We start from the raw sequence: 16,399 nt of genomic DNA on the forward strand, positions 1-16,399 counted from the left end.
GAAGCCGCTCAACTGCATCAGTGGCCAACTATATCAGTGGCCACTCGTTCGCCAATTGACTATTATCAATCGTATCGTAATAATCGCAATAATAATGGTTGCAACGGGTGCGATCGCACTGTTGCCAACAGTACTGCCAACTCGCAACTCTGATCGAGAGATAACATAATGGTTCGGTGATAACTGGTCACAAAGCCACTAAGATCTCTATGACGGAACATCTGGCGGCTGAAAAGTCCATCATACTGTTACGTACACTCGGATTAGGCCGAGTAGCATCCAGTGGCGGCTCGTCTTAAGGTCTGTTCATACTTAACAGCACTGCACGGCTTGAGCACTGCACGACTCCGTTTCAAATATGTCATTTTATTACATTTCTATTCATATCTACCTACACGTCGCGGTCACGTCACGTTTACGGCACTTTGGCCGAGTGCAAGGCAAAATCGGCTTACTTATACATTAGAGGCCATGACGATACGGTGCAATATTGCTTACGTCGTATTGTCGAGTACTTACAATATGAATGCATACACGTGCATTCGTAGCTACGCGTCAGAATACAAGTCGGCAAAAATGTTTCGGCGTTTATCGAACGAAAAATTATGTATAATCGCGCTGTTGTTGGAAGAAGAAGCTCAAGAAGGCAATAAAAAAGCACAGAGGCGTTTTGATGTGCATCCCATGTTAAAAAATAGAAAAACCGAAGGAGAGTTTTGGACACTGTATAAGGAGCTTGTGGATGATGGAAAAAATTTTTTTAAATATTTCCGTAAAAAATTTTAATTTTTTTGAAATAATTGCGCCAAAACCATGTCGAAAGATTGAACAGCTGTCAACTGTCACTATCGATAATTGGTCCAAAATAGCAAAGTGGCAGACTCGTGGCACGTAATTCGCGTGTGTATTTCCACGATGGACAAAAAAACGGATACGATACGTTGACGGATGTTGCTGTAAGGTACGAACAGGAAATGTCGGGTACTGCTGTACGCCTGCCGTGGCGTAAACGTGACGGTTGGTATGAATATACCCATACAAAATGTACCAAAGAATACTTTTCGTACGGCCGGATACCTGCTGAAGTCGGTACGTGCTGACTAGGTACGAACAGACCTCTAATGGGCTGCCGGGCTGCAGGCCCTCCTATAAAATTCTAAAATATATGTATAATAATACATTTAATATTTTATTTATTAATGATATTCTTTTTATTAGTTGGATGAACGAACTATTGGGGGCCTTCGACAGAGTAAATATTACTTACAATATCACCCGTATCCAAAAGGGTGATATTGTAAGTAGTGTTGACTGTTTCGAAGACCCCACTAACTTGTATGGTGACAGATGAATTAAAATGTTGCTGTACTGGCTGTAAAGTGTTACAGCGCCGCCCTGAACGCCGCGCAGCCCGGAGTTTCGGAACGAGAAAGAGAAAGAGCTATTTGCCACTGCAGATAGCTCTTTCTCTTTCACTCACTCTGCCAGTTCGTCGCCTCTGGGCTGAGTTTATTTCAGACCTGGCCACGGAAAAAGCCATATCGGCAGCACTGTCGCGATTCATCTGTCACTTTGTTTAAGATTTTGCGCGTTTATTCTTTCAGTTGATTCGTTGGCTCGCACAATCACAGCTTTATTCGTTTCCTTTATACGTTTTCGTTACTCTTAATTGTTTGTGTACGAGCCCTCATCAAATCTCCGGTGAGTCGTTTTCATTTTGATAACAACAAACTTTTGTATTCTTCTGAAAGCCCATTTGTTTACTCCTGTTTAACTTTTTCTCGTAATTTTTATTTAAATATATTAAGATTTTTTTTCTTTTAAAAATGGAAGAACAAAATAATTCAGTAAAATATTTACAAAATTTACACTTTTCGCGACTAGAACTTACCGAAAAAGTCGTGTAGGAATCTCGTCACCGCAATCGAAACTATCGAAATCTATTGCGACGGAGAATACATTTCTCACGCTCAACCATTGACGTCATCTCAAGTCGAAGAACACCTGCATCCATTAAACTAAATCGAGTGGAACGACGCCAAACATTCGAGCATATTCCACCCCAACAAATCAAGCAGAACGACACAAAGTCGAAGAACACCTGCATCCATTAAACTAAATCGAGTGGAACGACGCCAAACATTCGAGAAACGTCCACCCTAAACAACAAACCGCATTCCTCGCATAACTCGCACACGTAAACACCACATGCGGTTCTCGGAATCAATCGCCAAACACAAGTCACGTGAATCCCCAAAAACAATATAAAAGGAGGTCCACCCCAAACAACTTCAGTCGACACACAGCAGCAGACCAGTCAACAGGCAGCAGCCACCACGACAGCAGTCGACATCCAGCATCTGACCAGCTACCACTGCACTACCCTACAATGGAAGAACGCTTGCAACTCAGCCGGATCCAGAGCAACGACACATTGCAGATCCAGCGGCCCGCACGACACCAAGTCAACAGGCAATAGCCGTCTCGAGAACACTACGATTCCAGCCGCTTCAACAACATATTTATACACTTGTATATTCAAACAATAAAGTACCTTATTCAAACAAACAGCAGTATTAACTACTAAAACACAGACGAACTCGTCTATAATACATGGCGGACTGGTGGTGAAGAACACCTTCACAACTAGATCAGTCCCCATAGTCACATAGAGTGTATAAATTCTATGATTAGCATAGAAAAATAAATGGTTGGGGAAATACCGGACCGAATAATGGAATTTAATTTTAAATAGAAGCTTTTTTTTCAATTTTTCACCTCCCCTTTAATGGGTGGTGAATTTTGCTAGTTTTTTTTAATAATACTTAAATCCACATGTAAGTGGTCGTACGCCAAAAACTATGCTTATCTTGTCCTGTTATTACATGAATCATGACATTTTTTCAGTGCAGCCCCTCCACTAAAAATTGTCACGAGCCACCACTGGTAGCATCCCAAAGACTGTGTGATCGTTATAATTGGTTTCGAGGACTATCTCCCCCGAATGCACTTAGCGGGGGTAGCGGTAGCTCGGTCGCATTCTCTTAGAGTTCTCAGAACCCACAGCGGTAGCGTGGGACGCTTCCGTGGCACATCTAGTACGTGACCATAACAATAGGTAAACAAATCGGACATCGAAGATGCCCCGAGAGACCTGCCCTTTATAAGGCGGTAATTAGGCGATATCAAGACATTCTGGACGGAGCACTTCCAGTTCGAGTTGCCAACTTTTCCTGAGACAATTCCGGGACAAATAGCTCAACTCAATTTTTATTCGTTCGGAACATATTTTATAGTTTTTACATGCGGAAAATATTACTTTGGTTCCTTTACTAAGTCGATATTCATGTTATTCCTGGCCTTCGTCCACACACTTCATGTGACTAAATACTCTTTCTGAGTAAGCATTACTGCAGGGATGGACATAATGAAAGATACAATTTTCATCAGCTCAACCGATTTTTCATGCTTTTTGAAATACTCTGCCCATATCTTGTCATTATTTTGCTTGTATAACATCTGGAAGAAAGTAAAATCGCCACTTTGTTCCAGATGTTTCCTTATTTTGCAAACAGCCGTATAACTTATACCCTTTATTGTCGCGATTTTATATTAATAAAACATTCTAGTTTTTATTAATGCTATAATACTTGCATTTCTCTCTTTAAAAATAATTGCTTTTCGACTAATCTAAAAATATATCTATTTAAGACTCACAAGCAATTTAAAACATAAATGAAAGTATTTTTTTACAAATTAATCACCAACTTACGCTAAAAATACAGTAAAGCTGCAGCAAAAGAAAAAATCACGGTGTTGTTAACGAAATAATAAAAAATCTTCGCAGAAACGCTCGTATGTATATATATGCTTTACGTAATTCAGGAGCAAACTCATTTCTCTCATTTCACTTTTATTTTTGAAGACATTTTGAAAGATAATGTTGTATTATTTTTTGTTGGTGAATAGAGTAGTAAATAAGGATGAGCTTACAAAAAAAAACTAGCTCAAAAGATCATATTGTGAATTATTTATAACCCTTACAAATGGGCGCGAACGCGGTTCAATGGGGTGGCATAATATTCTGTCCTGGGACTGTATGTACGTTGGAAGGACGTTCAACGGATTTATGTGCACAATGTCAATTTCAATAAAAATAAATGTAATAGTTTCCTCAAAATTTCCGGGACAATTAAGCATTCATCCGGGATACGGGACAGTGATTCCAATTTCGGGACAATCCCGGCCAATCCGGGACGATTGAAAACCCTACTTCCAGTGCGTGTATCTCCTTAATCATCAATAAATGCTGTGAAACGACTTTGGCCTTTTACTTGGATCCTCCACCCACCCCTACGCAACAATACTGTTACGTACGCCGCGGATTGTGCGAATTGCACTTAGACCAACGGATATCTGTTATCGGATTAACTAGGTGCATGCACTTACTTCCAAAGATTATATCTGGACTCTAAGTGCATTTAGGCTAAACAATGACCGATATTAGTTATTTATCAGAATCGGTGCGGGGAGACCCAATGTCGTGGAAATACATATCCGAATACGTGACTATACAACAGGTAAACAGATTAGGCGTCCTGAGAGATCTACCCTTTATAAGGCGGTACGTAGGCGATATCATGTCATTCTGGACGGAGCATTGGCAATGCGTGTATCTCCTTAATCATCAATAAATGCTGTGAAACGACTGTTGGCCTTTTACTTGGATCCTCCACCCACCCGTACGCAACACTGGTCGTCAGAAGTGGGATCCAAGATGGGCCGTGGAACAAAGTCACCAGCGAAGGAAGAGAAGCTACAGCGAAGCCATCCTCGGGAGCTGTAGGAGAGAGTTCGAGCCATGGAGACACGAAACAAAAAAATGCAGTTTTCACTGCATCACACAGAATCGGTCATCACATATCCGGTTGTCAAATTGCAGTTATCACTGCAACTCGACTTTGACATTATCGGCGGTGGCCGCCAAGAAGTCATCGGGATGACGGAAGGAGGTTACGAAACGGGAGGTTTCGTACAAGTGCTGCCGGGAGAGGACAACTTGAGGCGTTGTCATGGGCAACATCGGAGAGCAGCATCCGGCAATTGCAGAGTCATCCAAAGGGCGACCGGGACGAGTGCAGTTCACCAATTCGCCGCAAGTAGCAAGAATTAGCGGCTGTAGGTGACGACGATCCACGGGAAAGCATCGTCGTCAGAAGAGGAGCGGAGATCGACTACAACTGAGAGATGTCGATTACAAGCCACTATTTCCTTCAACTGTTTGTTGACGGCAGATGTCAACAAACTGGAAAAAAATTTAATTGGAAACTAGTCGAGTCTAATTGGAAACTAGTTAACCACCTGCTATGTCACAGGTGTCGTCTCGCAAAGAGTCGGAAAGTAAACGGATTGAAATGGAATTCAATCGGAACCATGCAACGGCAGAGAGGCACATTTATCAGATTGGATAAATGTTGGTTGGTCAGTCGGCGGAGTCAATCAAGTCACTTTTGGGAGGATAGAGGCACCGTTTCAGAGGGAATGGCAACGGAAGCACGTTCTGGGTGGAACGTTGGTCTGCAGCAGGATGCTGGGCCACATGACAGGAAGACGGGGCCACCGCAACAAATTTGGACGTTGGGGAAACGAGCGACTTGGATCAACCACGTGAGGGCATTTGAAACCGAAGAAACGTCAGATCGCGACTTCAACGAGAGAGAGCGGAACAATTGATATACGTCAACATCGAAAAAAATCTAGTTGGAAACTAGTGGAAACACGAGTACCTGAAAAAATACATGGACAGTTGCAGCAGTGTGTAGATCATCTGGCAGATGTAACGGGAAAATACATCAGAAAGAAATGGATTTCAGTTGGTTCAATGGAACGGAAAAGAAGCACATTCAACAGAGTGGCACACTGTTGGGTGCACATTTACCAAGGTCAATGGAACGGAAAAGAAACACAACCAGCAGAGTGGTAGACTGAGGTGTGCACATTTTCCAGGGTCAGGGGAACGGAAAAGAAGCACCACCAACAGAGTGGCAGACTGAGGGGTGCACATTTTCCAGGGTCAACCGTCATTTTTGTGAGGATGGTGGCGATTCTTGTGGGACATGGCTTTGGAGCACGTTCTGGGTTGAACGTTGGTCTGCAGCAGGATGCTGGGCCACATGACAGAGGAACACTGGGCCACCGTAGCAAATTTGGACGATGGTGACACGAGAGGAATGGACCAAGTCACTTTTGTGAGGATGGGAGCGATTCTTGTGGGACATGGCTTTGGAGCACGTTCTGGGTTGAACGTTGGTCTGCAGCAGGATGCTGGGCCACATGACAGGAATACGGGGCTGCCATAGCAAATTTGGACTTTGGTGATACGAGCAACATGCATATCTAAGTTTCCCATCCGAATTTACGCTATTACTACTACTCGCCACCGGTGTTGCGTCGATAGCTCACACACACGCTAACAGACATTTGTTTACGTTTTCACATTTGACATTTGACGTGTGTGCATTGATACCGCGACATATATAATCCATTCATGAGTCAGTGTTCACTTTTCTTCGAAGCCGCTGATATAGCTGAACGCATATCTAACATCTACTGCCCCTCCTCTATCATGTCCATCTTTTCTAAAGAATACAAACATAACCCCGTGGGTTCCACATCAGATGTCGGTTTATCCATAAAGCTTTTTGCCGGGATGGATTTCATTGTATGCTGGTCTAACAAATCCAAGGTGGATCGTTTCCAAGTGATTTAAATGCTATTTTCATAGTATAGTGAATGTGGTGGAGGCAGTTATCATATATAATGCAATTGTCCGACCACATTTTATGTGTTGTGGATCTTTTCTGTAGGCTAGGCTAAGATAGGCTACAAAAATTACAGAATAGAGCCACGAAGAGTATCTTAGATGCACATAAATAGGTATATTAGCATAAGATCCGTGTTAAAGTATTTAATAAATTTGATGATACTCTGAAAATATATATGTCGGTTTTTATTTATAAGTTAGATAAGAAAATGTTACCTAGGTATTTCGATAGATATTTTATTAGAGGTATGGGGAAAGGCGAGTGCAACAGTGACGGTGTTGTTTATTCTGACGAAGAGAATGCTTCCCGCAAAACGGTGACTGACCGTGCATCGCATTGGTACTGCCAGAACCCCGGCGGTCACCACAGAGGGTTACATTTACATAAATATAGCATTAGAGGTAGCAATAAATCACAGAATTTAAAATTAAATAAGAGTAGGAAAAACGTGTATGTATGGAAGTGTTCTTACTTATAATAAGCTGCCAGATGAAATTACAAATATACTTGTAATATTGATAAACTTATGGTAGCTGTAAGGTAACACCTCAAACAGTATGTATGTATTTATGTACATATGTGAATGTATGTGTATATATTAATACATTATTATTTGTGTGATTGAATATAATTAGTTATTAAGCTTGGCTATATCTTAAATAAACAAATAAAACCTTTATTTTTTCAACACTCTACAATCACACATCCTATTCAAATCTAAACTGTCAAATATCATTCTGATTGTATAGATACTCCTTTCAAAATTTCAAAACTTGTCTAAATCTTGTTTACACAAAACTGCTATTTGGAAAATATAATATAAGCATTTGAGAATAATTGTTATAATTTTTATCATCTCTTCCTCGTCCCTGTAACAAGCTATTCGCTCCACAAAATAATTTTATTTCAGAAAAGCTCGCCAGCCGCTACACACATATGAATTGTCATCGTAGTATATTCTGCTTACAATCTACTATTTCTGCTTTTTAATTTACATGTTATATTTAAGAAAGAAAATAACTGTATCATAATGCAATTTTATAGAGTTATAATTACTTAAGTATGTTTCGAAATCTTAATTCACTGAAATAAATCCCAATTTATGATTGATCGTGTAAATACAATATGACTCGGAATTCCCAAACATTGGCTATTTTTTTTTTTTTTTGATGCTTGACCATTTCTCGTCCACCTTGATTTTTCGGTTTTAAATTGAAATAAGAGTCAGGTAATTGGGTTTATATATGGGCCACTCAAGCAACAGAATAGCATTTATTCATATAAAAGCATTAAAATATAATTTTAATAACATTTAAAACAATCGTAACAAAAAATATATATTCATTAATGTAAAACACAAAAAAGACACATGAAATAAGTGATTTCAACATTGAATCATTGAAGAATCACCAAATAAAAAAAAATCAGATATCTCCGTTCTTCGGTGAATTCTTTTCATGAGTTTTAAGACACAATATCGATAATGGACTTTTCGCAAGAGAATAGGTAAAAGACAATGATTAGAACTATTAAATTATTTTAATTAAAAGAGATTAACTTTATATGGTGAGTGATTAGCTGATTAATATTAAAGTCATATATGTAATTATGAGAATAACAGAATTACACATCTTAAGAAAAATTGCTTTTAACAATATAAATAAGTAATAAAGGTAAAACATTATAAACAAACAATATATGTAAAACATTAATTATTTAGAAAAGTTAAAAAAATATATACATAATTTAAAAAATATGAAGATACATACATATATACAAAAAAATTTATGTATCAATTTTAAGTTCTGGTAGAACAATGTGAAAACAAGGTTATAATTTAATCGTGATATTTAAGTCAGTTTGGAACCATAAATAAACAATATTTTTATGGAAAACAAAAGTTTAAACCAGTCTTAAGTATTTTCTGCATACCTCTGAACTATTAAATATAATAAAGTTTATTTCAGCTTCATGAGATGGGATGAGTTGGAAATAATTATATTTTTAAATAATCTATATAATATCTGTCTATCCACTATTAAAACTCCAATCATAGATCCATCTCCAAATCCTTAACAACATTAGTGAGAGCTAAGCGTTCGGCATGAGAATCGGCAGTCACTATATATTTTGGATTTATGTTCCCCAGAAATCTTTCAAAAGAGCAAATGCTGAAAAATTCTCAAAAGTTGTTAGACTTTAGTAGTGATAACTGCTAATGGAACAGCGCTGGCTATACTTTCTGTCAGAACAAAAGTTATAGTGTGTTGTTGCAAATCACAGGATGACGTTGAGTCAATAAATATAATGTTATTATGGTTTGGTCTCTCTTCATTAGCGGAGTTGTGATTATTACAGTAAAGGGATTTTCTATAAATTTAATTTTGGCGCCTCCTATTCTCCCTATACATTGAATGTATATTTTCTGTAAGAAAAGAATTTTAAATTTATTATGTACATATGTAGCTTTATAAAATGTTCATTGTCATAATATTCATTACCTTGATCATACTAGTCATTTTTCCACCTCTTTCATATAAAAATGCAGCATGCTGTTGAACTGCCTCCACCACATCCACTATACTATGAAAATAGCATTGAAATCAGTGGAACCCAATCACGGGAATGTTTATCGACTTGGAAACGATCCACCTTGAATTTGTTAGACCAGCATACAATGAAATCCATCCTGGCAAAAAGCTTTATGGATAAGCCGTCATCTGATGTGGAACCAACGGGGTTACGTTGGACATGATAGAGGAGGGGCAGTAGATGTTAGATATGCGTTCAGCTATATCAGCGGCTTCGAAGAAAAGTGACTGACTGACTGACTGAGTCATGAATGGATTATATATGTCGCGGTATGAATGCACACACGTCAAATGTCAAATGTAAAAACGTAAACAAATGTCTGTTAGTGTGTGTGTGTGAGCTATCGACGCGACACCGGTGGCGAGTACTAGTAATAACGGGGAGCAGGTAAATTGGTCGAATGCAATACACCTAAATCAATTCACCTAATGCAATTCCACTAATGACGCTTTTACCGAAAATCTATTGACCTAATGGTAAATTCACCTAATATCTTTATACCGAATGACACATTCACCTAATTTCGAGTTTCAAACCAGCAGTAGCCGAGTTTCAAACCAAGAGTAGTAAATTTTATTATTTAGTAATTTTTCGACGCGATATCAATAGATGGCGTAGTAACATAGACAGATAAATGCTATAACATTTCTTTGCAAATAGCCCTTAAACTCTACATACACCATATTGCGCCCGACAGAAGATTTAAAAAGGATTTCCCACCTAATGGCGAGTGAACTAAATTAAGGACATTGAAAAAATTAATTGCTTTTGTAGCTTTGTATTATCTTTTGCTATATTTACTATACTATATTATATAGCAAACATTGTACATATTTACAATAAAATTTATGATAAAACAAAGTAATAAAAAGGAATCAAAAAAGATATACAGATTTTTTTTATTGTACATATATTAAAATTGGCTTTCCAATCATCAATATTAAAAGAAGGTGAGAAGAAAACGCATGTATAATAGACAGACTAGTACAATTTCTACGATTGATACAATTTCCATAATAAATAATTAATAATTTTAAATATACGTAATAAATATAAATTATGATGAATACATAACAAATATAAATCAGTTAGTAATTTATACGTAGATTGCAAAACACAATGAAATATAAACAATAATAACAAGACAAGAAACAAGCAATACAATAAATAATAAATAATTTATTAATCAAGTTACAGAAATAAACCAATTTATAATAAACATTTTCATGTAATAAAAAATCATGAGTGGTATTACAGATGGTCAACTTATTACAGACAACACAGAACACATATATTCTTTTCAATATATGAATAATCAATATGTAAAACAACTAACGTTAAAGAAAATTGACTATTGTATCAAGTCATGTAATAAAAATACTCTTGTGTGAAGCTATAGAAGTTTTTTACAAAAAATTTGGTACGAATATAAACGAAAAGACGTTTGCTAATTTCAATGACCATCTCTTCTCCACCGATCATGGTATTTGGTTGTTCTATTAGTGACACCACACAGACCCTAAGTAAATAATGATTTCAATCAATAACTGTAGCTTGTGACATGTCTAATTGTTTCGCACAAAATTTAATGCTTATCAGCTCATTCACACAGCGATAAATAAAATTTAACATTGGAAAGAGTTTAAAAATTTGAAGCCGCATATTTTTTCGAAATCCTTTTTTAGTTCAGAATTTAATATCACATTTATAATTGGGTTTCAAGCGTGGAGCTAGGATTCTAAACGTACATTAAATCCAAATTTCAGTTCTAAATATACGAAAAATTTAAAAATAGCATAGTATAAGTAATATTTATCAATAAATTATGGAATTCAGCATTTTTAATCTTGACATATTCTCTAACGCAGATTGCCTCCCTGCGACGATAACTGTGAACGAAACAGCTCCCATATCAAATTTTGCTAACACAAATGTGATACTGTTCCATTAGTTGTCGCATAAATCTACTAACAACAAATTTAGGATATTCTTGGCTCGATGAGTAGGACCAACGGGTCCTCAGTAGTTTCCACAGTTATTCCAACCCTATCCTCTTCAGAAATAGTTTTCCAATGTCTAAAAAAAAAAATCATTACCTTAATTGATCCCATGTTATCAAAACTTAATAAATAAAATAAGTAGGGTGAAATTGATTATATTGAGTAATGAAATGTTTCGTGCTATTCTAAGATAATGTGATTGCAATTGCGAAATATAACTTCACTTAAATACGTGTACTTCATATTAATGGTTGTGGTTGGTGAGAACAACTGCGGGAAAGCTTTGCTAGCGTTTAATTATTACATTAAATAAAATAGTGAATTTGGCATTTTTCTAAAGTACAATATTCTAAATGAATTATTACTGGTATGAATTATTTCAAGTTTTATGGAGTGATTTGGCATACAATATAACTGTATATATGAAAGTATTGAATTTTGACATGTTACATTTCAGCACAAATAAAAGTTGCATATTATATATTTTCTTGAAATGTTCATTATGAGTATAACAAAAGTACATTTAAATGATAAAAAAGAGCCTCGTAAAAAAGGCTTCATTTTGACTATAGAACAAATGTACGACTTTTGCCGTGCAGAATCAACAAGACTTGAGTATGCATTGCAAAAAATATTTTGATTTTTCAATGGAGAAGTTATCTGAATACCAAAATCCGACATTTTGAGCAATCCAGATGTTAGGGTTTTTTGCAGACACGGGTTGTCCCTTATATTTAGATATGAATTTCTCTAGTCCACCGTATTCGATTTCCTGGTCTTCTTTTAAGTACTTTTACAACATTTTCACTGTTCTGGTAGGATAAACAATCTGCAGTATTATTAATGGTATCTGCATCTAAAACAATACAGCATTATAAATAATTGTACTAGTTCAAGAACGTATTATTTACACAGTTTCATTATGATTTTATTGATGTGAATAATTTATCTCCTGAGTGATATCACATTCATAATAATATAACATCATCAGTGATTATAATTACTTGTAGCTAATGATGATAGAGTATGAATTAAAATATGAATAGAATGAAAAATCAGTCCCACCGTAACTAAAGTGGGAGGTATAATTAATTCAACATTCGTGTACATATTTTGATTGGCCAGTATCGCAATATCCTGGGCCCTGGGAAAATTAATTCTGGGTCCTATGACAAATTAAAAAAAAAGATCTTAAAAATATATTTTAATGAGTTAAAAATCTATCAGAAATATTATAAAAGTACCTATATGTTAGTTGCTATTTTTTAATTTAAGATGTCGGCTGCTCTGCTGTCCCTTTCTCCTTCGTAGTGTGCGTGGGATGCGTGATGTGGAAAAAAGGGAGGAAATTGTAAACCAATGAAAACAGGGCGTAAATCTGTTTATGTATTGCGACTGTATTTTGTATAAGTTATACAGAGATCAAGCAGGGGGGGAAGGGGGGGAGTAAACAAAGAAAGCACGCGTGCCTTTTGAGGTTAGCCACGCGTAGCTGAGTTGTTGAGTAGCTGCCTTCTGGACGACAACTGAGACAGACCCTCTGATGCTTCCTCTGGCGCGGTGGTCGCTGGTCTCCAAGTATCGTCACAACCCATCACCAGTGGCCGAGCTGGTGATTTCGGTGGCGAGAAAAACTACGTGTTTATGCCGAAGCCGTTGGCGCGCGACTGTCAGTGGCCGTTAGGGTGGCCAGCACAAAAATATATCGGACAAATCGTGGGTCGTAAGGCCACGAAATCTCGAGATTTGAGAATCTTATTTTCTGGAAATATTTGAATCTCGAGAATTCGAGATTTTCTTTTTTGTTTCGAATCTCGAGAATTCTCGAGAAAGTATAATTTTTTTTTTAATATAGTGAATTGATTTTTTAGCATATAAAATCGACAACATCAAAAGGACACAAACACTACATATGTATATCATATCAGGGGCTTATAACTTTATTAAAGACATGATGAAAGAAAGATATGGAGAGATACAATAGAACATTGAATAGAAAAGAAAGTAAAATTATATAAAAAAAATTTTATAAGAGAAGGCAGGAAAAGAAAATAAAAATATAAAAAAGTAATTTAAAATAGTAAAAAAAAACAATATGTAACAAAGAATTTAAAAAAATTCCCAGTTTCGCCACCCGGCTTTGCCCGTGTTTTTGTCACCGGACAAATAATAAAAATACTGAACATCTATGTATGCATATTAAAATACTGAATATACATTGATTAATATATAAGGAGCAAATACACGAATAAATAAATAATAAATCAAAAATTTTTGTTTTATGTGTGTTACAGTGGGGTCATATTGTCAGTGAAAATATATTTTCACTAGCGTTTTAGTGATATCATAACCGAATACTTTCCCACTAGTGACTAGTACGTACATGCACATATATGTAACTTTAAAATGGTGCGATTTCGTTGTGACATGTGTATATGTACTTATATGATGACCGTATAATAACTTACCGGACAAGTAATACAAATACTGACCATCTATACATATTACAATACTTCACAAAATGATTTACGAGTTAACAAGTATACAAATCAGTCAGTTTATTGAACAAAAACATGTAGTGATAAATTTAAAATATTCTTGATATTTTCGAGATTCTAATAAACGATTTCTCGAGATACGACAATCTCGAATTTATCATTAATATTTTTTATAAAAATATTAATTATAATCCAATTTATAATTAATATTTTTATCATTTTACGATAGAATTTGAGCGCAAATATGTATAAGGAATCTTACACAAGACAAAAGTTCTACTTCCGGTCGTCGGATTTTGTTAAATTTTTTTTGTTAATTAAAATCACTATAAATAGTTTAATGTGAGTATCCAATAGTTTCGAAAATATCAGCAGCATCGGCAGCAGCAGTCGCAGCATTTTTGAGATTTGTATGTAATAAAAGGCTCGTTTCCGGTTTATAAAACTTATTGATTATTTATTATTTATGTAATATTAATTGAAGGACTATATTTTTTCGATAAGAGTAGATATTTAATTAATTAGTCCAAAAAATAGTGTAAGTTCGAGCGTACAAGATAATACAAGTTATAGATATAAAATTTCAGTTCGATACACGGTCTAGGATATATAATAATTCAAAGAAAAATAATGCTACTTCCGGCAGATTTGAAAATGAAAAAAAAAAATTATAGCGCAACGATTAAAATTTTATTACGCAGTAAAAAGTTTCAGTGTTTCAGTTTCAAAGATATTTAATGGTGTTTGAATTATCACTAAAATACACAGCCAAAGACGCACATTTTTTAAAAACAATAAATACGTGCCAGTGATCGACTTCATCTATTAATAAAATATAAATTTTAAAATACAACTTAATATTTTATTTTGTTTTAAATAATCTTGAAATTATCAATGCAAAAGTGCCATCTATCCGTCAACGTAAAACAACCTTCATTCGATCAATTTGTATTTAGGTAAACTGCAGTTAGGTATGTATGACATTAGGTATGGTCGTCGTTCGGTATGTTGATATTCGACCAACTCGCTTAGGTATACTCGAATTAGGTGAATTGCATTAGGCGAACTTACAGTGAATCGTAATAACGTCAATTCGGATGGGAAACTTAGATATGCGAGCAACATGGACCAAACACGTGAGAAATTTTGGACCGAAGAGCTAACAAATAATGATTTCCAAATGTAGAACATCGGATGACTAATTTTAGGCGATTAGAAATGTAATGTAACTGTTTCCATTGTAAAGGTGACGTAAATCGTAGTGTAACGAAATTTTAAATGTTTTTGTTCCATTGTCAAGGTGACGTAAATTGAAGTGTAACTAAAGTTCAATGTAATTGTTTCCATTGTAAAGGTGACGTTAATCTAACTGTAACAGAATTTGAATTGTAAAGGTAACGTTAATGTAACGGTAGTAGAATTTAAATGTCATTGTTTCCATTGTAACAGCGCGTTAATGTATTCAATGTAAAGATAACGGCTGTAATTGTAAATGTAACTGTGACTGATATCGGAGATAAATGTAAATACTGTAGATTTATCAGTTATGATTTGTTGGTCAATCGGGACGATTTGACCTAAGAGGGAGGCAATTGCACTTAGACCAACGGATATCTGTTATCGGATTAACTAGGTGCATGCACTTACTTCCAAAGATTATATCTGGACTCTAAGTGCATTTAGGCTAAACAATGACCGATATTAGTTATTTATCAGAATTGGTACGGGGAGACCCAATGTCGTGGAAATACATATCCGAATACGTGACTATACAACAGGTAAACAGATTAGGCGTCCTGAGAGATCTACCCTTTATAAGGCGGTACGTAGGCGATATCATGTCATTCTGGACGGAGCACTGGCAGTACGTATATCTCCTGAATCATCAATAAATGCTGTGAAACGACTGTTGGCCTTTTACTTGGATCCTCCACCCACCCGTACGCAACAATACCAACGATAACTATCATACTAACGAGAAATTGAGTGCCAAATACAGTGTTCTCTCGATTATCCGGGTGCGGATTATCCAGTTTGCGGATTATCCGTGCTTGAAAAATATTAATTTTTTTTTTTTAATTAATTAAATTTTGTTCTTATATGATAATGAGATGCACCGATTGATTGCGACCGTAAACATGCGCGTTATTTGAAACAAATTATGTCACACAGAAATGTTTTTCGTTCCCTTTTTAAATGTATTTTAATATTGCGTCAATTCTTTCAGTCGCTTTTGATCATCGAATAAGTAACAAGTTCTTTGCTATTAACTCGAAAATATTTCAGATTTACATACCTGTTCGAAATATTAGAAAAGTTAAAGGAGTTCGCGAGAGATTGTGATAGTTCTGCAGGTCTTTCGAAACGAAAAAGTATGAAAATGTCAAGATACGAAGATTTGGTTTGCAACTATACTCATATAGTTAAATCGAAAATGAACAAAGGGAATACCAATTAGCGGTCAAATGTGTAAGGAAACAGCCAA

The 16,399-nt window shown here is 35.9% G+C and overlaps 2 protein-coding genes and 1 long non-coding RNA gene across 4 annotated transcripts in view; all 3 read right to left on the reverse strand.

The window, feature by feature from the left end:
* Positions 1 to 16,399, reverse strand: part of LOC143913579 (uncharacterized) — a 346,453-nt gene that overhangs the window by 305,827 nt on the left and 24,227 nt on the right. The window lies entirely within an intron of this gene.
* The window catches only part of LOC143913567 (uncharacterized), a 781,442-nt gene that overhangs the window by 276,176 nt on the left and 488,867 nt on the right, over positions 1 to 16,399 (reverse strand). The window lies entirely within an intron of this gene.
* LOC143913589 (uncharacterized) overlaps positions 1 to 16,399 on the reverse strand; it is a 459,558-nt gene that overhangs the window by 73,950 nt on the left and 369,209 nt on the right. The gene's annotated exons all lie outside the window — the stretch shown is intronic.

This window comes from Arctopsyche grandis, chromosome 6 (assembly GCF_051622035.1).
Source record: "Arctopsyche grandis isolate Sample6627 chromosome 6, ASM5162203v2, whole genome shotgun sequence".
Classification (NCBI taxonomy): Eukaryota; Metazoa; Arthropoda; class Insecta; order Trichoptera; family Hydropsychidae; genus Arctopsyche; species Arctopsyche grandis.